Here is a 23,847-nt window from a genome sequence, read left to right as displayed (position 1 = left end):
CCGAGGGAAAGTCTGGTCATTTACCCAGAAGCTCACTGGGCCATGGAGGGGTTGAAATGAAGGCAATTTATGGTAAAAGGTTGAGTTTGGAATCTGACCAATGTGGCTTCAAATCCCATCTCTTCTACCCACTTGCTGTGTGGCCTTGAGGAAGTCCCTTCCCCTCTCTGAGCCTCAGTTTCCCCATCTGTACATTAGGGATAAAATGGCCCACTTCCCAAGGTTTGCTGTGAGGATTGGAAATCATATATTGATATACTATATAATAATACAACAATAGCTTGTGTCTAGCACAGAAAAGGCACATAGTATTACAAACAATGAAAGCGACGGACATCAGATCTCGCAGAAATCTCAGCACGTTGAGGGCAAAGGGACTCTGGGATTGGTCCAGCTTTTAACTTTTCAGATGAAGAAACTGGGAACAGAAAGGGGAAGTGACTTGCCCCAAGTCACCCGGCGAGCTAGTATCAACACTGAAACTCGCCCCTGGTGACTCTCGGCTTTCGGGGTTTGTGCCGAGGGTTCCGGAGGCTGCAGGAAAAGGAGACGGGCTGGGGGTTAGCCGAACTCCTGCTTCAGGGGGCTGCTCTGCCTTCTGAGCCAGAGCCACAGTTCTTCAGGGAGATGAGCCAGCAGCTATGGAAGGGCTTTGCAAACTGTGAAGTAATGTGCGTTCTGACCAATAACTAGACTAACTGATGTCGACTGGGTGCTGGGGGTATGTCAAGTGCTCTGCGTGTTAAGTCCTGCTGAAAGCCCCAGGAGGGAGCTACAGTTACCCCTGTTTCATGGACCAGAGGGGTACAGTCACTTGCTGCAGGTCGCACACCTGGAGCAGTCAGAGCCTGTATCCAACTGTCCCCGTCGCCTGGTCCACATCTGGGTCCTCCAGGAGCCTGAGCAGGACCCTCGCAGCCCAGCGCACTCCCCAGTGGAAATCACCCCGTCTCCTTTTCAGATGCGAAACAGAAGTTGAGGGCCTGGCCACCTCCTGCATGGAGCCCCAGGGGTCGAGACCAAAACACTCCCCTGGCCCTTGAACCCATCTGTCCCCACGTCCCTTGGGTCTGCCCCACCGATGCCCATGCCCTCGTACTTCCCAGGTCACAGAACCCAAGTCCTGTGAGAGGCCAGCAGGGCTGGGGCTTGGATCCGCTCTGGAAACATCTGGCTCCTGACGACATTTCGTGGGAAACTTGTACCCACCCACACACCTGTGGGTCCTCGGCTGAGCTGAGAGCAGGCGGCCACCTGGACTTTCCCCTTGGCACCTTTGGGCTGGGTGGGGGCAGGCGGAAGGGGGAGCAGCAGCCCCGCCTCCAGGATTTCCATTGAGGGCTGCTCAAGGGTCACTCTGGTTGGGAAGGAAGTGGGGGTGGGGTTTGAAGCAACGCTTAAATGGCACTTCGAACAAGAATCGAAGCAATGTGACTTGTTCAAACAAAGTCTACATGGATGGCTGCTTGAGAAGCAGCTGGGGGCCACACTCACCCTCACGTCCCCCCGAACTTCTCGGAGGCCAGAGCCCTCCAGAAATGGAGGGCGTGAGCTCTCTGCTGGTGGGCCGGCCTGGCAGGCGGGCCCTGGGGCTTCTGCGGCGGGCCTTGCCAGGTGTCCTCCATGACCGCGGTGTGGGTGTTCACTGAGTGTGGGCTCCCAGAGTCAGGGCAAGTTGGGGTTGGAAGCCAGCTGCATCCTGCCCCTCAGGCTGGGAAGGGACAGCTTTCCTAACTCAAGCAAAGGCAGCACTGGGTCAGCTTCCTGGTCCGTATCAGTAGCAGGCATGGACTCCAGCAAGCTTCCAGAATAAGGACGTTTGTGATTTAACATAACAGCGAGTTATGGGGAGGCTTCAGGGCTGGCTGGTCCCAAGGCTCAGGGCTGCCCTCAAGGAGCCAGGTCCTTTCCATCCCCCTGTTCTGCCAACCTTGACGTAGGCTTTGTCCTCGGGCTGGTCACGAGACGGCAGCAGTGGTTCCAAGCGTCCCGTTCAGATGACAGAATCCACCCCCTCCGTGGTACTCCCCGGAGGCGAGGAGACCTCCCAGGAGGCCCCTGGCCGACCGACACCGCCTTACACTTCACTGGCCAGGACTGGGTCACATGCTCACTCCGGAACCAGTCGCACTGGAGGGACGCGATTGATGGCTGACCGAGACTAATCATAGCGGGTGGGAGGCTGAGGGTAGTCAGCTTAAATGACCGTGATTCCAGGAGCCTGTGGGGCTTTTTCCTCTGGAAATCCAGGTCTCCCTGTTCTTCTGAATGAAGACGGACAGAGCAGACTCCCCAGACAGAGCAGACCCAGAGCAGCTGCCTTTGAAACTCTCAGAAGCCCACCCGGCCCCTGCCACGGATCAACATTTAACACGTCCTTGGCTGGCATCTCACGTCCTGAGCTGCAGCCCGCGACCCCCCACCGCCCCACCGGCGTTCCGGCTGCGGCTCAGCCGGTGCCCAGCGTTCTCTCCCTTTCCCATCTCCCACTTCGGTCCCTTGCCCAGAAGCCCAGGCTTCGGTCTTTGTCCCCATGAGCCTCCGTTCTCTGAGGGCTTCCTTCACCTCGGATGGTCCCTCCAGTCCATCCAGTTGAGTCTTGGCAAAATGATCAGTGGAATTCTTTTTGCTTCACTTAACCATCTTTCCTTTTGCACGCCCCCCACAACTTTTTACTATGAAAAATTTTCAAACAGGTAAATTAAGAGCGATGAGCGCCAGTATTTCCCCACCACCCACATTCAACAGCTGTCAGCACTCTGCCAGAGCTGCTTTAGGGGTCTGCGTTTATGCTTGTGTTTTTGTTGATCCGTTTGAGAGTAAGCTTGCAGGTGTGTTCACAGACCACACACAAAGACATTAGACCTTCTCCTCTGGAATCCCAATGCCGTTATCACATCAGAGAAACTTGGCACCATCTTTCACATCCAGCCCTACTACAGTTTCCCAGCGACGCATCTGTCACTGGCGTTCATTTGAATCTGAAAAGCAAGGAAATTTATTCCAGCATCTGAGGGGTTAATGAGTTTACTCTAAAGTGACCAAAAAATACATCGAAAAACACGTGCAATTTTCCCAGAAGTCCTCCTTATCCTTTCCTCCACTCCCACTTACATCTCTCAAAGTGTTTTTTTTTATTTTTTTAGGTCAGAGATAGGGCAGAAACCAGATGGCATTTTAATCAGCAACTCAAGGGCCTTGTCCTGGGAAGGCTCCTGGGTCTTGGCACGAGACGAGGTCTCCCTGGTGTCCAGCAGCTTGCTTGGAAGTGGGCTCCCTTCCTCCTCCTCAGCATTTGCTGGTTCAGATTCTCTTGACTTTTAATAATACCACAATGGCTGCCGCCTCTGGCTCTGCCTTTCCTCCAACGCTGAAGCGACAGTTCCTCCAAATTAGGTTTCTCAGTAAACTGTGTTGACTGACCCTTTTAGGGAAGTGACCACAGGGTCCGTGGCCACAAAAAAGTTGGGGGGGGTGGTCAGCCAGAAAAACAGCAGACGCGTGTGTTTCCCAAACAAACGTGCGAGACAGCGGTGATTCTGTCTTCTAGTCTCAGAGGGATGAGCAGCAACTTCTGTCCCTTCTTACGTGCTCCCAGCCACCTCCGGTACAGTGTTAGATAACTAGTAGCATTGTCATTTTTAATTCAAGTACAGTCAATAACACTGTCCCAGTCATGCATGTACATACATGTATTTGTTTTCATTTTTTTTCATTGAAGGTTATTACAAGGTTTCAAACACCGTTCCCTGTGCCGCATAGAAGAAATTCACAGTAATTATTATCGAGGCAGCTCACATTCACGAAGCAGCGGCCGTGGGTCAGGCGTGACTTGACCCACCTCACGGGCAGTGTGGTGGGCTGAACGACGCTCTCCAAAGACAGCCGTGGCCTAACCCTGGGCACCTAGGAACGTTCGCTTATGTGGGCAAAGCAGGACTGTTCAGAGGTGATTAAATCAAGCATTTTGAGTGGGGAGATTCTGCTGGATGATCTGGGTAGGTCCCAGTGCAATCACACGTGTCCTGAAAGGGAGGGAAGGGGGAGATTTTACACAGTTTGGAGTACAAGCCATGTGGTCATGGAGGCAAAGGTTGAGTGATGAGGCCACAAGCTAAGGAAAGACGACAGCCATCGGAAACTGGAAGGGGCAAGGAAACGGCTGTGGCAGATGGGGGCAGGAGGCTGAGGACCAGGCCGGGGTCCTCGGGGCTGGATGAGGTTGTGAAGAAACGGGGTTAGGTGCCAGGTGCTCTGGATTCCACCTGGCTGGCTGTGCGGTCACACACACGTTTAACGAGAACTTACTCCGTGCTGGGCACTGGGGACACACGGCAAATGAGACGCAGGTCCGGACCCGGGGAGTGTGCAGTCTGGTGGGGCGGGCAGAGCAGCGAGCCCATGCGGACGGCTCAGAGCTGGGTGCTGCGGACGCCGTGCGGACGGCCTGGCGGGGGCGGTGAGACGCCTCGGCAGAGGACGGAGCAGGTGCAGACCAGAGTCGGGGAAGCACAGCATGGACGAAGGCTTTCGGCCCCGGCTGCACAGCAGACCAGTGGGAGCCGCTGGGACCCCACCCCAGAAGTCTAGACTGACTGGGGAGGGGCCTGGGGGTCTGTGTTGGAAACCATCTCCTCAGATGACGCAAGTGTGCAGTCAGGCCTGGAGGGAAGTGGCTCAGGGGTGGGGGGGCCTGCTCTCATCTTGAGGGGCTGGACACACAGCAGCTTCCTGGAAGAGGTGGTGTGATGCCACATGCGGTGTCTGCTTTCCCTTCTACTAAAACCAGAGATGGTTGTGCCTCCGGGTCCCGGAGGTCCAGAAGCCTGGGGACACCCTGCCTTGCTGCTGGCGTGTGGCACTCAGCCGAGGCTGGCGGGGCGGCCAGTAAAGGCTTCAAGGCTGGGTGCGCAGCCCGCCCCTGGGCGGTGGGCACCAGGAGCACACACTGGATGGGGTACTTTTTATCCTCCCCAGGGAGCAAGCAGGCATTTTGAGAGACGCAAGTGTTCAGAAAACCATGTTGTGTGAATGGATGAATGAACAGCGGTGAGGGCCGATGATGGGCGGGGCCGAGACGGCGCACCTCCCTCCAGCCCCGGGGGACCCCGGTGCCGGTTACAGGCCACGCTTCGAACAGCAAGGGCACAGAAGAGCCTTATTCGCCCTCGAAGGGGAATCATGTTGGGAGTTTTGAGTGGGCCTTAAAAAAAGACAGTGCCTGAGGTTGGTCCAACGACGCTTGAAAGATCAAAAGCAAATACTTCAGCAGGGGAAGAAAGCACTGGGCTGACAGGCAGGTGTCTCTGGGTGCCAGTGAGGACAACTTTAGCCTCAGCCCCCCTCCCCCTGCCCCGGAGCAGCGTCTGCCACGCCACCACCGCCTCTGGGCGTGAGAATTCGATTCAAGAACAGCACAGTTCTTTTACAACGACGCGTGAGGCCCGGTTCTGTGTTCAGCAGTGTTCTGTTGGGGGTCGTGTCTCACGAATGATGCGCAGCACAGTCAGAACAAAGTGGCAAGACAGCTTGTTCAGAACGAGTGAGTGCGGGTCAGCAGAACTTTACAGATGAGAAGAGACGCCGGGAAGCACTTGGTTTTCGGTGTGTGGTGATTATGGTTGCTCAGGAGGGAGGAGAGAGTGGGGGCGGGGGGAGGACAGGGACGAAACCCGAGAACATGAGAGCGGACCTCGCACCTCACCCCTCTGGGAGGGGGAGGCCCATAATTAGTTCTGCTTTTTAAAGAAATCACCTAAAATATGAAACTTTCTGCTGCCCAAAGGCTGCTTTCTCTGGCTTAATCATTTCATTACTTTTGGTTTTCCATTTACCTTTGTGGTTGGAATTTGGGCCCTTGGCTGCTGAAAATAGCCCCCAGGGTTGACTTCCTTCTGAGGGGCAGCATCCCGCTTCCACCTGTTCTGAAAGGCTGGGGCTCCTCCCGCGCGCTTGCCTGCGGCCCACCTGCTGGACAGGCCCCTGCCGTCCTGAGTCTCCCCGGGGGCGTTCGGGCTCCTCCGCACCGTGAGGCTGGGGGGCCCGCATGCGTGGCCCTGGCCCTGGCCCGTCCTGGCTCCGAGAGCCGCATTCCTTTTGTTACTGGGCTCATCGGTCACTGTCCCAATACTGTGACTCCAGACATCAGAGGTCAGAAAGCGCCAGCCGTCCAGAAAGTAGCCGTGAAAAGCAAAATGAGGATGAAAAGTCTCAGGTCCACCTTGTGACCCAAAGACCCGGTGTTCCCGCCCTTGCCCTGTGGTCGGGGGGCAGGACCTCTGTGTTTTGCTCAGTTTACACACAACAGGATTATCCTGAGTGCACTGCCTGCACCTGGCAGCGTCTGGATTCCGCACCTGGAGGAAAGTTTACGGTTTTTTTTCACGGCAGTGGGACCTGAGAGTGACCTGCTGGCTCAGCCCTGGGTCTAGGATTCCTGCTGGTGGGGCAGCGGAGTGAGAGCTTGTGCCGCGGGTTGCCTTCGCACGGGACGGCCTTCTCCTGGGACAGAGGAGGGTGTGAAAGCAACGTGTGTCAGGTTCCCCTCTCGGAACACCCGGTGTGGAGATTCTGAGCCGGAGGAGGTGGTGCTGTTGCTTTGGGCAAAGTCTCCACGGCAGGACACCAGGTTAGATGGGGAGGAATTGTGCCCTGGGTCTCAGCTTTTTTTTTTAGTGCCACAGGCTAGAGCCATTCTGGTTGAGAATAATTCTGAGGAAAAAGTGCTTCTGAATCAGTATAAAAACAGTTATTTTGCAAAAGGGCAAAACTGAAAAAAAGTTGTTTTAGAGGGCATTGCAGTCACAGAATTGTGTCGCCTAAAATACTCTGTAACGGTTTGTGGGAATGTTCGCAGCCACATTATGAAAGGACCCTGCGTGAGAGTTTCCAAGGGCAATCTAGAAAACCAACGCCGAGCCCAGGAGCTTGGCCGACCCGCCCTGGAGATGTCACAACACAGGGCTCTCGGGGCCACCCTGATGCTGGACCCGCGGGGACCGGGCCGTGGCTTTCCAGCCTCCGTTAGGAGGGACAAGGGGAGGATTTGTTCTGAGGGCAGCTCAGCCTGCCCCCTCCGGCCCCAGCACACGCGCTGAAAAGTGGGAATCTTAAAGGAAAGTTTTGCACTTTGATTAAGAAGGGAAAAAGAAAGGTCCACTCACCACTTCCTCAATTGTCACAGCTTTTTCACCACTGGGAATGGTGGAGGTTAGGCAAAAATAGACACGGTCATGATTTGTCACTTAGCAAGGAATCCCAGGCCCTGCTCAGGGCGCTCCCCTGGATTTAGTCATCAGCTTGTCCTAGAGACTCAGACCCCTACCCCTCTCCTGTGGGCCAAGCTCCACTAACTCTGCCCCAGCCCAGCCCCCGCTCAGCTCTGCTCCCAGACCTCTCTTCCCTGGGAAGATGGAGACTGAGCTGCAAATTCCTAACCTCAGTGGGTGCATCGGGGGTGGGGCGGATACAGGAGCGGGCCAAGCTGCTTGATGAATTTTGGTACCTTAACGCTCCATCTGTGATGGGGGCTCCAGACCCACACTCCTCCCTGAACTTATAGCGACACTGCCAATGACCCTGCTCACGTGTGTAGGCGGAGGGGGGGAGGTCGGCCCCTCCCTGCCAAGACGGTGGCAGGGCAGCATGTAGCTTTAGCTGTCTCCCCTACAGGCAACTGACTTGATCTAGAACATGATGGTTCTTCTTGGGCCATTCACTGGCTGTGTGACCTGGGCATTCTGAATGACCTCTCTGGGCTTTAGTTTCTGCATCTTTAAAAGGGGGACAGGAGTCCTAGCCCTTCCTAACATACAGGGATGACGTGAGGCGACTGCACTCTGGGCAGCTGCTAAATGCTCACCGTGACCCCCACACACCGCCACGCGGCCTACAGGTCCGCTGACCCCTCCTCTCTCTCCGTGCGCGTTTCGTCTTGATGGGTGCAGCCCCTGGCATGTGCCTTGGTTTAATTCTCGGTTACCCGCCAGCTTACTGTCCACCCGGCATGGAGCTGGGCACTGGGTGGACAAAGAGATGTGGCCAACATTCTGGATGTGGAGACAGGAAACCCATGACTAACAGACGAATGTAAGTGACAACCTGAAATAAAAAACAGGGCTCCCTCTGGAGCAGTGGGCTGCCTGTTTCAGGTGGGCGCTCAGGGCGGGCTTCTTTGAGGGCATCCTGGAGCGTTAGAAGAAACATGCAAAGGCGGGGTGCTGGAGGTGGGGGACAGGCTGTCCAGGAAGACAGCACAGCCAGTGCAAAGGCCCTGGTTACCAAAGGGGCTCTGCGTGAGGGAGGGAACAGGAAGGCAGGTGTGGCGGAGGGGCTGCTGAGAGATGGGCCCGCTTCCTCTCCTTCTGATTGGAGCCTTTTCTATAGGATTAGGAGATGCTCACTGTGTTCATCCCAGGGACACTGGGCTGTTTTTAATGCTATGGTGGGAACGCTGGTTTTCACTGAAGGCTCATGAAGACTTGTCATGTTCTAGATCAAGGTGGCTATCTAGAGGGGAAACAGTTAGAGAGACACGTGGAAGCCTCCCTGTAGCACAGTGACCCTAATTTATATTCAACAAACTCACACGCGTAGCGCTTACTACATGCTGGGTGTGACTGGATAAACTATAAATACGAATCAATGTAATCCTCCAGTAGCCACACAGGGGTAGGTACCACCATCATCGTCACCACCATCACCACCATCACCACCATCACCATTACCACCGTTATCATCTCCATCATCACCATGAGCATCTCCATCAACAACACCATTAGCATCATGCTCAGTAAGTTGCCCAGGGCTGGTGTGGTTGGCAGAATAATGACCCCTGCAGAGATGTCCCCACTCTAATACGCAGAGTATGTGATCTTACATGGCAAAAGAGACTCTGCAGATGTGATTAAAGATCCTGAGGTGAGGAGATGACCCTAGATTAGCCAGGTGGCTCGACGTAACCACCAAGGTCTCATACGAGGGAGGCAGGAGGGTCAGAGCCAGAGGGATACGTGAGGATAAGAGCAGAGTCAGAGAGAGATGGGACCTGCTGTGCTGCTGGACTGAAAGATGGAGGAAGGGGCCACGAGCCAAAGAAAAGCAGGTGCCTCTAGAAGCTGGAAGAGACGAGGAAACAGATTTTCCCCGGATCCTCCGGAAGGCGCACAGCCCTGCCGACACCTTGGTTTTAGCCCAGGGAGACCCCTGTCAGGCCTCTAACTTCAACAAGGCTGAGATCATACACTGGTATGTTCTCAGCTGCTACATTTGTGGTCCTATGGATGGCAGCTCCAGGAGCCGATGGATGAGAGAGTGATTTACAACCCAAATCTCCAGCTTTGTAACATGGTGCCCCTCTCGGAGCAGGGATAGGCTCACCGCCAGGCTCACCACGATGCCAGTCACCCAGTGTCTGCACGCACCTCGGGGCCGACCCCCCGCCCACCGCACCCCCCCAACCCCGAGGAGGTTGTGCGAGGCTGTGTTCTGGCTGCATGCTGTGCTGCGGATGGTGCTGTGCTCAGTCTGGCAGCTAACTTTTGAATTGTGAGCTAGTGGGATGTTGGAAAAGTGACTTTCACAAACTTTTGGTGTGATTGTGCGAACTGTAAATATGAATCAATTTAATCCTCCCAGTAGCCACATCGGGGTTTGTGCCACCATCACCACCACCGCCATCGTCATCAACACCACCAACAACATCGTGCCCAGGAAGTTGCCTGTTGGAAAAGTGACTTTGAGCAAACAGAGGAAAACGGACAGGCTTTGGATGTAGGATGCGGTCCAGCCCCCACTGCTGGCCCAGAGAAGGAGGCACCAGCCCTTACGACGGATAAAATGAATGTCCCCTCTTGGCTCACAGCTGGTGAGACCTTGATCTTTCACATAGAAAAAGTGCAGAGAGGACAAAAAAAGGAAACCAGAAGCTGAGGGGGAGGGGGCAGGGAGAAAATACAGTGCTTCCCAGAGCGCCTGGTCTGAGCTTGAGGGACACGGGGTGCAGGGGGCCTGGTGGGCACCCCCTTGTGGAGGGTGGAGGATGACTTGGCAGCAGTGGTGACCTCTGTGATTCTGTGAAGCCCCTGCGAATGGTGGGGCCGAGACCTTCATGGCGTGGGGACCCGCCAGCTCCAGGCAGAATCTGAAGCAGAGGAACTTGGCAGAAAACTAACTTCTCTAAAAATATTAAAAGCCTGCAGCCCACAGAGGCCTGATTGCGAGGCCCCTTGGGCTCCGACAGCCAGGTCCCTGACCGTTGATACCCAGCGTGGTCCCTGGCATTGAGCAATAGGGCTCTGCCCTGGCCCCGTCCCCACCACCCGCCCCGCCCTGCTCCCACGGAGGCTGGGGGGAGAGGCCGCTGCCCGTGTGCCTGGGTGTGTGCACGCGGGTGGCCGTGTGTGTGCATGTGGCTGGACAGATGTGTGCGTGGGTGTGCATGTGTGGCCTCATGTGCCAGTGAGTGGCCCCACAGCCCTCCTGGTGGCCTCTTCTCTGAGGATAGTCAGAAAAGCTCGCCGCAGGGCCCCAGCACGAGTCCTGGGCTGCAGTCTGAGTGGGGTGGGTAGACAGAGGTAACAGAATAACGAATTAATTGAGCTCTTACTATTTATTGAGCTCTTACGGCGCTGGGCCCTGTTCTAAGCACTACATAGCACCAATCCACTGAACCCACGAGCCCATGCGGTAAGAGCTACTTTTAGTCCCCTTGAATGGAGCATAACTCAAGTCCAGAGAGGTGAATTCATTTTCCTGACGCCACACAGTATTGGGGCAAGGAGCAAGGAAGCCTGCCTAGATACAGGGCTGAGGCCCAAACACCTTACTCCACGGCCTCGTGGAACGGTAACAGCCCGAGCCCCCGGGCAGGTGTGGCCTCAGTGGGGGCGGGAGGGCACTTCCTCTCTCCCACAGTTGGACTGCAAGGTGGCCCCTTGGCCCCCTTGAGGCTTCTAAATCCTCTGGCAACTTTGCAGGGAGGCCTCCTCCCAAGGCCTGGGAGGGTCCTGGCAGCACTGAAGGCCCCGAGGGACGGCAGGCGCGGCGGCGATGGGTGGGGGGCTGCGAGGCTCTGAGGCCCCCAGTTAGGAATTGCTCGAGTACGGCTGAAACATTTGTCTGCCAGCCTCTAGAGTCTGGTCCCAGGGCATCTTGCTGAGAAGCCCCAAATCTGAACACGGAGGCCCAGGAATTACAGGGGATGCCTGCCCTTGCAGCCCCACTCCTCGCTGGCCAGGGCCCCCGGCCCCGCCGGAAGGGCAGCAGGCGATCTGGCTTTCCTTCCTGGTGTCTGGCTGTGCAGCTGCCCCAGCGCGGTCTCCAGCCCCGCCGCGGCTTCCTCCCACACGGAGTGGGGCTGTGCCCTCGCTGGTCACGTAGGAGCACCCGCAGGGCCCCTGCCCCTCTGCGCCCGGGAAGGAGGGAGACCTGTCTCCCCTAAACCTCGCTGCCTCCCTCCTGGGCTGCCTGGCAGTGTCAGAGCACGATGAGGACGATGACACGCATGGCCCTGGCCCCTGGGGACCCGGCTTGGGGGGGTCGTGGTGTGGCAGCCCCAAGCCCAGGTCCTGGGGCCCCACTGCGGGGCTCACCTCCTAGCCCCCCAACTTCCTAACCATGGAAACTACCAGTCCTCCTGGGGCCTCAGTTTCCCCAATAGGGACGCGGGGAGAGAGTAACAGTCAGTGTCCACCTCACCAGACAACGGCGAGGATTAAGGTGTTGCCTGCACGACGGGCTTGGCGCCGGGCCGGCGCATAGTAAGTGCTCCCTGTGTGTAGCTGTGAGTGTCGCCTTCTCAAAGGAGGGACGAAGGTGCTCGGAGCTGTGCCTTGGCCGGGAACCAACAGTTGTTGTCAGTCGTGCCATCCCATTTTGCAGACGGGGACGTCAAGGCTCCGGTGCTCAGACCCCAGGAAGGATCAGGCTCCGGGCTTATGCGCTGAGACTCTTCCCTCCTCTTCCTGTACCCTCCTGAACATCAAGGAAGCAGTGTGCCCTGCATATTCCACTCGTAGAAAATCCAGTGCGCACTTTCGGCACCAACACCACTGCATCCTGGCCCAGTGAGGGTAGATGAGGCTGCGTGACCGTCGCTCACTTTGGACACATCCTGGGCCCTGCTTCTTTCCACTGAGGTGAAGTCTGGAGCATGACCTTGAACCACTGGGGCCACTAAAACCTGCCAGAAGCAGACGGTGTGAGGGCTGGGTCTCAGGCTCCAGCATCAGAAGCCCTAGGTTCAAATCCTGACCCTGCTCAGGGGTGAAGCACTGTCTCCTAGATGACTTAATCATCTTCTGCCTCAGTTTACCTGTCTGTATAGGGCTCCCGTGAGCATAGCAAGGCAAAGCTCTCACATCGGGCAGCTGACCAGCCTCTAATAAGTGAGGAAAAGACTGTGGAAAGGAAAACACAGAGGAGTATAACCGAACCACTGGGTGAGCACCAGAAGCCAGCACGGCGCCACATGTCAGCTGCACCCCAATTTAACAAAGTTTAGGTCCCTTCACCTTCTTTTATAAGGGATTCGCAACTCACAACACACGACTAGTTATTGCTAGTACTTTCTTGACGGACCCGCATTTTGCGGATGGAGAAACTGAGTCCTGGACAGAGGAGGTGACTTCTGTAAGTGCAGCCTGTCCCGGCAGCAGAGGGGCCGGTGGGGCCGACACAGAACCGCACTCCTTGGAGTGAAGGGAGGTGTGCCTTCGGGTCTGCTCCTCGGGAGTCAGAGTGCAGCTGAAGGCGGCCCCCACGCTCGTTCAGCAGAGCCCGGAGAGCAGGGGAGCGGCCTGGGTCCCCCCACCCCCCGCGGTGAGCGCGGGCCCCGGCCGCGTGGCCTCGGGAGCAGGGCTAACCACTCGGGGTCCCGTTTCCCCGCCTGCAGCACCACCGCCGACCTCCCCAGCGCTGCCAGCCTGGGCCATGTTTTCAAGCCGCAATGGAGGAAAGAAGTTTCCTTGGGGCCACGACTATCTAGAAAATACGCTGACACAGGGACACAGCTACATGATGTCGACCGCTTGCTTCCCTTACCCCAGCAGTTCCTTCTTCCCTTGACCTGTGGGCTAGAGATAGTGAGCACTTATTTCTCTCCTGGCATAAAGTAAACGTTACACGGGTGTCATGCAGAACACTGAGAAAGCCCAGGAAAACACAAAGCTGGAGGGAAAAGCAAACAAGAACGCAAGGTGGGGGGAGAAACCCAAAACAAAAAGAGAGTGAAAAGCAAAGTCAAGCAAAGGCTTACATCAAACGTGGTGCTGCCGTAAACCCTCCACATATCCGGAACGCTGCCCCAGCTCCCAGTATGAACAGCTTGTACAAGTTCAGGGTGTTCCTCTCCCAGAAGCCATCTGGGAGCGTTTTCTAGAACCTTCTGCCTGCCAGATGCCCCGTCATCCACGAGGCGGCCCGGGTCTGATCCTGGCCGAGCTGGAGGTCACAGAGTGCTCCAGGCTCAGACTCCCTGGGCTGCCCCCTTGCACACTAGTTTTCTAGGTGACCTGGAGAGAGTTCCCGCCCTCTCTGTGCCTTGCCTTCCTCGTCTGTGGAACGGGGCTCCTTCCACATGGGTAAGTCTGATGTGCTCAGGATGGAGGGGCCACGGTGGTGGCCACCGTGATTTTAGATCCAACCCGAGCATCTGTTTCATAAAGAGCAGCTGCTTGGAGAACACGCGGGGAAGCTGTATGGGAGGAACCCCGGGGAAAACCAAGCAGCGACTGCCTCGCGGCCTCGGTGGAGCCAGGCAGGGGCTGTCGGGAGCTGACGGGGGCAGGGCCACTCCTGGTTTGGTTGGTACTGTTGGTCTACATTTTAAAGATGAAGAGATGCCCAAACAATTGCAGAAACAGACAGAAGTTCAACCTTCTCCGGTGCACATCCTCCTTCAGCAGCCACCGCCGTGGGCCTGCGGCGTCTCCGGGTCTAGCACAGAGACCCTTTGCGACGGGGGCACTGGCTGCCCCGTTGTGGGAGGCCCCGGCCTCGCGGCCACGCCATCTCCAATGCTAACACCCTGCCTGGGGCATAGCAGGGGCCCGGAAAACACTGAGTAACTGAATGAAGAGATGAACGGATGGACAGGATTCAGTCTTCATCAAAAGAGCAAAGATGAGGACGCTTTCTGGTCTCCAAGCCTAGGGAGCCTAGGGCTCCCCAAGGTTCCAGTGGTATCAGCACTCATCACGACAAGGGGACGGCGCCCCGGGCCCGCGCCCCAAGCCGCTGGCACTGCTGTCAGGGTCTGCTCAACTTTCTCTTTCATTTTCACTTTCGGTCTTACCTTTGCAATTCAGAGTCCACAGGCCACGCTCGCAGGGCCACAGAGGGGGACACGTCTCAGCCAAATGTGTGGAGGCTCCTGGCTGGGAGCTCGGGTTTTGACCTCTGACGTGCTGGGCTGGGCCCCGAGGTCTCTCTCACTGTCTGCTTTCTTTTCCTGATGACCAAGTGATGGCAGAGGAGGACATCTGGGTGTGTGAGGTGTGGGGAGTCCTTTCTGCCCAGTGCATGCCCGTGACCCTTCCTCCCCCGCCCCCAGCCCCGCCAGTGGACGACCCGGGGGCTCAGGCCAGCTCCAGCTGGTGCCTGGGGTCACTGAGAAGGCACAGGGGCTGCTGGGACCACAGCCACAGAATGGCTTCTCCAAACTCCTGGGACCCCCTGGGCCTCCAGGATCCCAAGGGAGGCAGCACCCCCTGCTGGCTGGTGCACCCCTTCCCTCCAAGTCCCCTGCCCTGAACCGACCGGATGTTTGCTGACCTCTTGGTCCTCTGGGGCTGTGGGCATCGGTGGGGTGGCTGATTTTCACCCATGTGGCCTCCTGAGAATACACAAACAACCCCACCATTGCAGCCCTGGATATAGGCTGCTGAGAAACGCCCACTCGGGCCCATCAGGGGGCACGGGAGAGGACTTCAACGCAGTGTAACCTGTGCGGGAAGCCCAAAGCCGCCCGGCAGGGTGGGCAACACGGAGGGCGTGCCGCCCAGGGCTGTGCAGCGTGCAGACAGGGTGGGCAGGTGGCAGCACAGACTAATTTCAAAACAAAATAACAAACCCAAACAGAATGAGGGTGTGATACGTTACCATGTATCGACCGGAACAAACCTGTGGCTGCAGGTGGGGGGAGTGGACGAGGGGGGACGAGGGGGGACGAGGAGGGTTCTATGAAACTGACAATTGTCTCGCTGCTTTTGTTTAAACCTACAAACAATGAGAATATCCTATTGTGTGGCCTCACGAACTGCAGTGTATTTACAGAGAAGAGAACAGAGCGATGAAGAGGAATGTTCTACACCACAGCTGACGGCGTGGACGACTGGCCAAACGGAACACTCAGCAAAACACCCAGAAACAGGACAGTCCATGCGACTCCACTTCAGAGCTCAGAACCGGGCGTGGTGCGTCTCCGTTACTGGAAGCCAGGGTGGGGGTTACGGTTTGAGCACTTTACTGTGTCTGTGTCACCTTCAGGAAAGGCTCAGGAGTGCCTGCCTCTAGAGTGACCATGCGCTCTTGCAGGAAAGCCCAGGGATGGCGGCTCTGCGTGCGGTGGGCTGAGGGGCTGCCCAGGATGCGGAGGGCAGGGGATGGGAAAAGGCCTGGCCCTTTCCTCCACCTCCTGGGCATCCCAGGCAAACAGCAGGGGGCGCTGGCGACGGCAGAGCCCCCCGCCCCTCCCCAGCTCCCCCGGCACCCCTGCACCACGGGCCCAGCTCTGGCAGCGGGAAAGGAGGAGAGTCCCCGCTGGTTTCTTTTCGTTGCCACCAAACAGGCTGCAGGTGTTTGCTCCTGAAACCCAGGACCGAGCTAGTCTTACGTGGTGAGGGAGACGCCGCAGGGAGAAACGGAACTGGTGGCTCGGGGGTCTGATCCGACGGCTGGGAGTAATGCTGGGGGCTGCAGAGAGGGCCCCTCTGCTGGCCTGCAGAGAGGGGGCCACAGGTCTGTCAGACACGGGAGCCACCAGCCCCCTGGGCCTTCATTTACAGCCTCAGACTGGGATTAAACTACTGGGTCGGTTTTGGCCTCTGTCATTCGCTGGGTCCTTTGGGCCTCGGTTTCCCCATTTCTAGGGGGAGGGGGCCCATCAAGTGATGCCTAAGGACCCCAGAGAGCACATCACTGTGTCCTATCTTTGCTTTCCTCTGCCATTTTAGGGGACTGATCACATCCCAACAGCAGAAAAAGTCATACTGTGTTTGAATTTGTAGACACACTAAAACCAACAGCACAAGCAAGCTGAGTACTTCCTAATTAGCCTCCCATCAGACCGCGAGCGCATGCGGAGGCCGCCCAGGCTCCGGGGACAGGACACGCTGCAGGAAGCCGGGGAGGTCACTGCCGGGTCCCTCACGTCAGGTGACACTGTCCAAGAAGACCTCACTTCATGATCGCTAATTTGTGGCTTGTATACCCATCCCAAGCGCTTCCAAAGCTCTCAGCCAAAAGGCATATGAGATTTTGTAAAGATTGGGAAGCAAAGTAATCAGCCACACTTCGCCCCACCCAGAGAATTCCCCTTTCTCTGGGTGGCGGATGTGACTGTGAAGTTGAGAAGGAAATAAATGAATTCTCTCTGAAACTCCTCTTGGTGGTCAAGAGCCCTGGTGTCTCACTGCATTACTCAGAAGCTCCCACCGTTCCTGAAAGAGAAAGTGTTATTTCTGATCTTATTTTTTCCAGAGGAAGGGGGGTGATTCATGTGCTTTTTTCCCCTTATAGACAGTAGTTAAACTAGAAAAAAGACTTGGGTCAACAGGAGCACGTCTGATGGCCCTGTGTGGACAGAGGCCTCCCCAGTGTCCTTGGGATGCTGGGAGTTCAGGGCGTTGAACTCTGTGGCTGTAGTTGTAAATCATGGAACCTCAGCTGGGAATGGAATTGAGCAAATGAGGAAGGGCGGATGGGAGAGAAATGAAGTGCCTTGGGGGGCTGGGGGCCCTAGGGAGGCCAAGGACTAGGTGTTTGGCAAACACGTGAGAAGAAGAAACTGTGATCTGAAGTCTGGGGGTGTCTGAGTTAGGGATTCTGGAGAGAGAGAGAGAAGGCACCTGTGGGTCCCCGAAGCACAACGGAGAAGGAGGTCAGTGAAAGGAGGAGATTGAGACACCAAGCATGAAATTCAGCTCTGACCTTCCTGGCAGCCATGGCAAAAAGGGAGCAGGATAAACACCTGTCTAAGAGAAAGTGCATGGGTCTTCCCTGTAGGTATGGAATCCACCTTGAATGACAGGTGGAACGGGGAGGAGAGAGAGTGAGAGGGCTTGTGAACTGGGTGTCCAAACCGTCACCGAATGAGGGAAGTATCCAGGAGTTAGCAGCTTGCACGACCAGAGGCTCAGGGGAGGGAAAGCGCACAGACAGCTGTCGTGTTGCCGTCCCTGCAGATCTAGTAGAGCGCAGTGGGAGTGCCGCCAGCCCTGCTCAGGAGCACGGCCCCCTCCCCTCCTGCGGGGATCGGTAGTCTGCACCAGGGGCCGCACGGAAATGAGGTTTGTGCTCAGAGATAGTAGCTTCATTAGCCCAAGTTTTCTGGACCTTTTCACTTAAGGCTGGTCATGTACCATTTCTTGAAGGGCTCCTGATCTTTGACAGTTATTTGGTGGTGGTGGGTGGGTAACCATTTAATCATGTGAGCTGTTCTTTCACAAGATGCGGCTTCCAGGTCTTTCTGCAGGTGGGTGGGTCAATACAGATCATTTCAAAATGCTAGCTCTCTGTTGCACGGGGAGACACTGAACTGGGAGAGACACACTCGACGAAGGTCCCTTCGGTCATAAATGGCAAAGCCAGGACTGGGGCTGGACTTGGAGAGGTCACGACACCTGCTCACTATAGCACAGGACGCAGGTGGCAGGGCTGGAGCGCAGGCCAGGTCTGTCCAGCATTCAGTGCTGTGACTTCACCAAAGACCGAACCATAATGAACTCCCCAGGTGACGTCCCAGGCACAGGCCTAACCTTTTGCACTGATGTCACGGAATGCAAAGCCCATCCCTGGTCACAAGATGTCCCTCGTTACTGCTGTCAGAGGCCATCAATCCCTGGGGCACCAAAGGTCTAATTCAGCAGGTGCTTTCACATGCCCTTCAGTTATGTGTGACAGTCACTGAACACTTCATGAACCTTCCTCCCAGCAGGGAAGTGCAGTGCTCTGTTGACCCTGGCAGGGGAGGGAATGGAGCCCTGGCCAGGTGTGCGTGAGGACAGCAGGACCACGTGCAAACAGGCCATGTGCCAGCTGCAAAGAGGGGTCTTGCCTTTGGTGTCCCCTGTCCTCAGGCATCCCCCTGGGGGTGGACGGCGGACTTGCCTGGGATCCCAGGACATAGGGTCCCCTCTCCGCCGGGCCTATCCTAGACCAGATAGGGAGGTTGCTCTCGATGAAGCAGAAAGTACATTGGTTCTTTGATCGAAACGGAGCGACCATTCTCATCAGGCAAAGAGTCAAACCGAAACACCGACTCGGGCTGCAGACTGGTCTGAAGGGCAGGTTTTGTTCTGGGTTATTCGTTTGAGAAGACTGGAGGATCCCATCCAGTTGCTTTGAGGGGTTGGGGGACCTAAGTTTCTACCATTTTGTTTCCACTTGTGGCTCACTGAACACATACACATACACACACACGCTCATGCTCACACACACACATTTGGGTTTTATTCCTCTGGGATTTGGCAAGGGGAACTGTGGGCCTCTGGTCTACTTAAAAACTCAACAAACATTTAAGGTAACCTACTGTGTGCCAGATAAGTATCTGGGATATGAAGACAAAAGACAAACTAAGTCTGCGGCCCAGCCACGTACATTTCGGGGAACACTCAGAAGCCAGTGGGCCTGGAGCAGAAAGTCAGTGGCGGAAACTGGCGGATGGGACCCGGCTGGTCCTTGCTCCTGAGACCAGGAGTCTGAGCAGTGTCCTGCAGGCGGGGAGATGCTGAGCGCTTTGCTTGGGGTCAGCCAGCGGCACAGTCGGTGACATCTGAGTCCTGGTGGAACCCAGGCATCAGCACTGTCCGTTCTTCAGAGGACAAAGGAGGAGCGGCGAGGATTTGGAATGAAGAACTGACCCAAGGGCCCACATCATCCCATCATCCCAGGCAACGGGAACCGAGCGCCTGTTTTCAATTTCCTGCACAGGAGGTGGCATACCCACCCCTGCCCTGTTCAATCACATAAACACTGTTCTTTAGAAGTTGGAAGAATAGAGGGTGGGGTGAAATCCAGAAACACAGTATGTGGCTTGAATCAGAGACAGAGTACTCGCTCTGTCAGGACAGTCCCATCCAAAGGCCCGCAGTCCTGTAAGAACCGTCCCCTAGGAACCCGTTCGCTGCCCTTTCTCCCTCTTGCAATCAATAGCGAGCTCCTCTCCGAGGCGGTGAGTCTCTGCAAGGCGGGGCTTGGGCTGCTCCTTTCCCTCGGTCTACATGTGGCCCAGGCCCACCACCCCGGCCTAACCGCGACAGCTCCCCCGTAAGAGCACCTACTGTGTGACTGGCATTGAGCCCAGCGTCGGTGCTTCGCAGGAGGGGCGGCCACCATCTCCATCTGACACGCGGGGAGACGCAGGCACGAACGATGGAGTAACTTGCCCCCTGGCTGTGAAGCCGGGACGGCGGGGTCTGGGAATGGAGGCCTTGAAGTCTCTTAAATCACTTCGAGATTGTGAGTGTGCTAAAAACCACGGAATGGCATGCTTGAAATGGTGAACTCTATGTTACGTGAATTACAGTATATAGAAATATTTATTAAGTATGATTATTATATATTCATATAGATTGTTACAAAATGCAATAAAAAAGAGAATTCCGGTGCCCCCCAAGCAGGCCTCCTGCCCAAGGTGGCAGAGGTGCCCATCCTGGCCGCGGCCCTGGGTGCAGGCCGAGGGCGCTCCCCGACTACCAGGAGGGAGGGGGGGGTGGCAGGAGGGAGGAGGGACAGAAAGGCAGGTGGGAGGGAGGGAGGGAGAGCACCAGGATAAGCTTGAGCCGCAGCTCAGCCACTCAATCCCTGTGAGGCCTGAACTTGTCGCTTCTCCCTGGGTCTCAATGTCATCATTTAAAAAGTCCTCTCTGCCCTGATACTGAATCTCAGCGCCACCTCTAACATGTCTGGTCACATGACTCCCCCGCCGAAACCGAGGGCGAGCCTGGAGGGACTTCAGGAGTAGATGTGCCCCTGGGTGTCTCCCACCTGGAAGAAACCAGGAACCGCCAGGCAGGTGGGCCTTCCCTGCTTCTGCGGGTCTCCCTGGGGGCCCTGTGGTCTCTGGCCCACCTTCTTGGAGCCCGGCTGCTGTGCCCAGGGCAGGTCTGGGTTTGGAGATGTGATGAGCCTCCAGAGGGAACTGGCTGAGTTCTGTCAGTCTCATTGCAAGTCACAGGTCACCGCAGGCCTCCCACACGAAGCCACAGCGGCCGCCAAGCCGCCTCCACTCAGATCTCACCCCGCTTTGGCTCAGGTAGAAACTGGGATGTGGACACTATCTTCTACGAAACCAACTTGCCTCATCTTCAAAGAAACCAAGCCTACCTCCCTTTTGGGCAGATGAAAACCAGAAACCATTCTCGGGTGTGGGCCGTGAGGGTGTGGGCCCGCTCTGCCGTGGCCGCTCAGAGCTGGAGCCGGCCTGCCGGGCTGGAGGGCGCCGCTGTGGGCATCCCTGCCCCGCTTGTATCTGTGACGTCCCGGAGCAGCAGGGACCAGCGGTGCTGGGTGTTACCCCACGGGGGCCGGCGGACACGAGCCCAGGGTCCCTCTCCCAGAGCTGGTCGCCGAGCGCCGAGCACCAGTCATGCTGAGGTGCACGGGCATTGCCTCGTTGGCTCATTGGCGCCTCCCGGCTCGGCCTCTCCCTCGGCTGCCTGGTTTCTGCTGCCTGCTGGAAATGTCCACCCGCGTGCTCCTCTGGCTGCAAGGGTTAAAAATCTCCAGAGTGAAGCCAGCACCCTGGTCCTCCCCACGGCGTCTCTGGTTTTCTCTATTCTTGTTAATGACACCAACTCGTCCTCCAGTTACCTAGGCTCCAGACCTCAGAGGCACTGCCAACTTCTCCCTCACTCGCCAAACCGATCGCTGGCTCTTGCTTTTGGCCTTTTCTTTCGTGTCCAGAGTCTTTCTTTACACCCTGTCACTTCCCAGGCTCTATCTTCTGCAAACTCCAAAACAGACCACATAACTCCTTCTGACATCCCAGAAGCACAGCTTTAAACACAACAGGTTCTCTGGTCAGAACGACCGTAGCCATCAGGCCGACGTTCTGTTGCCTAGGGAAGTATTCAGCGCCTGCTGCAATCTGGCTCTAAGTGCGTCTTTCCCCTCCCCTCCTCCGTTACTCCCTCTTCAGCGCTGAGATGGTATTTCATGGGCCAACTGTGACTGGTTGGTGGTTGTGGGTCTGGAATGTTCTACAGTGGAGCTGTGTGATGATCACAGGGTTCATGAGGCTGCCTCTGGACTCGCTGCAAGAGTGCTGCAATCGATTAGTGATGTCTGCTACGGGTGAGGGATAGTGAAATGTGCCACATATTTGCCAAACGACTTCTCACCAGCCTGGGCTTCTCTCTACAGCCCATGCCAACCTTCCTTACACTTTCCTACATCTGTGCTTTTCCTCCAGTGCTGTCCCTCTCCCTGCATGCTCCACCCCCACCAACTCCTTAAGAGCTGGCCTAAGTCTACTCTTTTCATGAAATATTCCCTTGGTGCAGCTGATGTTGAATCAGGAGCATACGTGTGACTAATCCAGCCAGAAAATGATGAAGGATATGATTGGCAAAGCAAGGGTTCCTGAGCACAGGTGTGGGCTGGCTGAGCCTGCATCAGGGGGCGGGATCTTCTGAAGTCCAAGTCCTGGGCCGAGCCTTGGATCTCCTGTGGTTGGGCCAGAGATCTGCATTTGAAATAAGCCCCCAGTGACCTTAATGCACTGTCTGTAGGTGAACCGCTGTGTAGGAGGCCCGAGAGTAAATTCTGCCCTCTTTCACAGACCTGAGACCTGAGGCTGTTAGGGAAGGGCCAGTGATTAAAAATGCCTTGGAATAATGGGACCTAAAACTGAAACTGAAAGTATCAGTGGCCCCTGTCAGCAGTCAGGAGGCCAGCACCTTATCTCAGCGGACCCTGAATTTCTCACCTTTGAAACGTCGTGAGCTGTTTACTGCTCAGAACTCCGATCAGCAGGCCAGCGTTTTACTGGTTAGTGCTGGATGTGAGGTGCTCACTTTTTACCGGATGAGACAGACTCAGGGTCGTCTGCCTGCCGTTGGTTTTATACGTGCGACGAAAATATATCCTGCTCTGTTCAGTGGAAAATTCATGTTTATAATTTTTCTTTGGCACTAAACACACACAGCGATCATTTACCTGGTAGGCTAGAAGGTTGAGTCTTTGTTGTTTTTAAGGAGAGACGCTTTCCAACTGAAAGTGATTGATACAGAGAAATGCTTGTACCATATAAACCCTGTATGTTTGGCATTAGGTGATAAAGCTTAAAAAAGGATGGGCGGGAGGGTACAGCGCGAGTGGTAGAGCGCATGCTCAGTGTGCACAAGGTCCTGGCTTCCATCCTCACTACCTTCTCCAAAAATAAATAAAGAAATAAACCTAATCACCCTCCCAAAAATACTGAAAAAAAAAAAAAGAAGCTTAAAAAAGGATGGTTGACCTCTAATGGATATATTGGGAGCTGATCCATGAGAAAAACTAGGAAATTATCTTTCAGATTAAAAAAACCGAATCCATTGCACACTGAGACTTTTCCAAATACAGTAAATGTGAATTACTAGAAAAATAAAATAAAGATACACGAAATACAAGCCAGGGTTGGGGGAGGGTGTAGCTCAGGGTGTAGCTCAGGGGCAGAGCATGTGCTTGGTGTGCACAGGCTCCTGGGTTCAGTCCCCAGTATCTCCATCGAAAAACTAACTAACTAACTAAGTCTAATTACCTCCCCCCCAAACACTAACAACAACAACAAAACATAAGCCCCAACTTTCCAAGTGGGAGACTGAAAAGCACTCTGTCAAACTGCTACGTAAGTGTCCCAACCCTTCCTCGCCATTGCTTCACCGGACAGCGCGTGGACTGGCAGCTGCAGCACATCTGGAATCACACCGGCTGGATCGATGTCCTGAGCTCCTGTGGCGGCTGCCCACCCCTCCAGGAGTTCTTCCCAATAAACACGCGAACACAACGCAAGTCCCGCTCACATTACGGTCACCAAAGTACTCGAGTGCACTCCGGGAAGCGGGAGGGCTGGCGTGTGAGGAGACACGTGAAGGAGGCACACGGCCTCCAGCGCGCCTTCTTCTTCCTAGTGCTCCCCCTCCAGCGCCCTCTCCTCTCCAGCTACAGCCAGCTTCCTTCACGCCCCTCTGCTCCCTTAGCAAAGCCCACTGAGCAGACCAAGTAGTCACCCCCCCAAAAGTCAAGAGGGGAAGGACTGCCCAAGACACTTCGCTGCTTCTGGGAAACCTCCCCTCACTTACAGACTCAGCCGGGCCTCCGTCGGCGCGCACGCCCCGAGCGCCTGCACACAGGTTGCAATCCTCATGTGGACCTTGGAGGATAAAGCCTCGGGAGTAACCAAATGAGTGTTTTTAGGAATTCACGTAACTCCACTCTAGAAACAGTACTCTGGCAGTGGAGCTGGAGACTGCTTACCTGTCTACACAAACAAACAAACATCTAATTTTGGTTGGGACCTTGAACCTCAGACCGTCAAGAGGACAAGATATGCAAAGTGCACATCTCCACCCTGTTAAAAATACATCTGGGCGCTGGGCCTGGCTTCCTCTGTTCACTGGACGGAGGACCTCGTCTCAGGTGGGGTGG

At 55.8% G+C, this 23,847-nt stretch overlaps 2 long non-coding RNA genes across 2 annotated transcripts; one reads left to right on the top strand and one right to left on the bottom strand.

Annotated features, from left to right (window-relative positions):
• Window positions 1-10,638: 10,638 nt before the first annotated feature.
• Window positions 10,639-23,618, bottom strand: LOC135318955 (uncharacterized). The gene is made up of 4 exons (XR_010377425.1): window positions 23,502-23,618; window positions 14,758-14,833; window positions 14,294-14,449; window positions 10,639-12,181 (listed from the first exon to the last, which is right to left on the bottom strand). It is a non-coding gene; the product is annotated as an uncharacterized LOC135318955 (long non-coding RNA).
• Window positions 12,908-16,640, top strand: LOC135318956 (uncharacterized). The gene is made up of 3 exons (XR_010377426.1): window positions 12,908-13,580; window positions 15,274-15,413; window positions 16,227-16,640. It is a non-coding gene; the product is annotated as an uncharacterized LOC135318956 (long non-coding RNA).
• Window positions 23,619-23,847: the final 229 nt, after the last annotated feature.

Source organism: Camelus dromedarius, chromosome 23, assembly GCF_036321535.1.
Source record: "Camelus dromedarius isolate mCamDro1 chromosome 23, mCamDro1.pat, whole genome shotgun sequence".
NCBI classification, from domain to species: Eukaryota; Metazoa; Chordata; class Mammalia; order Artiodactyla; family Camelidae; genus Camelus; species Camelus dromedarius.
Note: the sequence above shows the minus strand (reverse complement) of the source record. Positions and strands in the feature narration are given on the sequence as shown.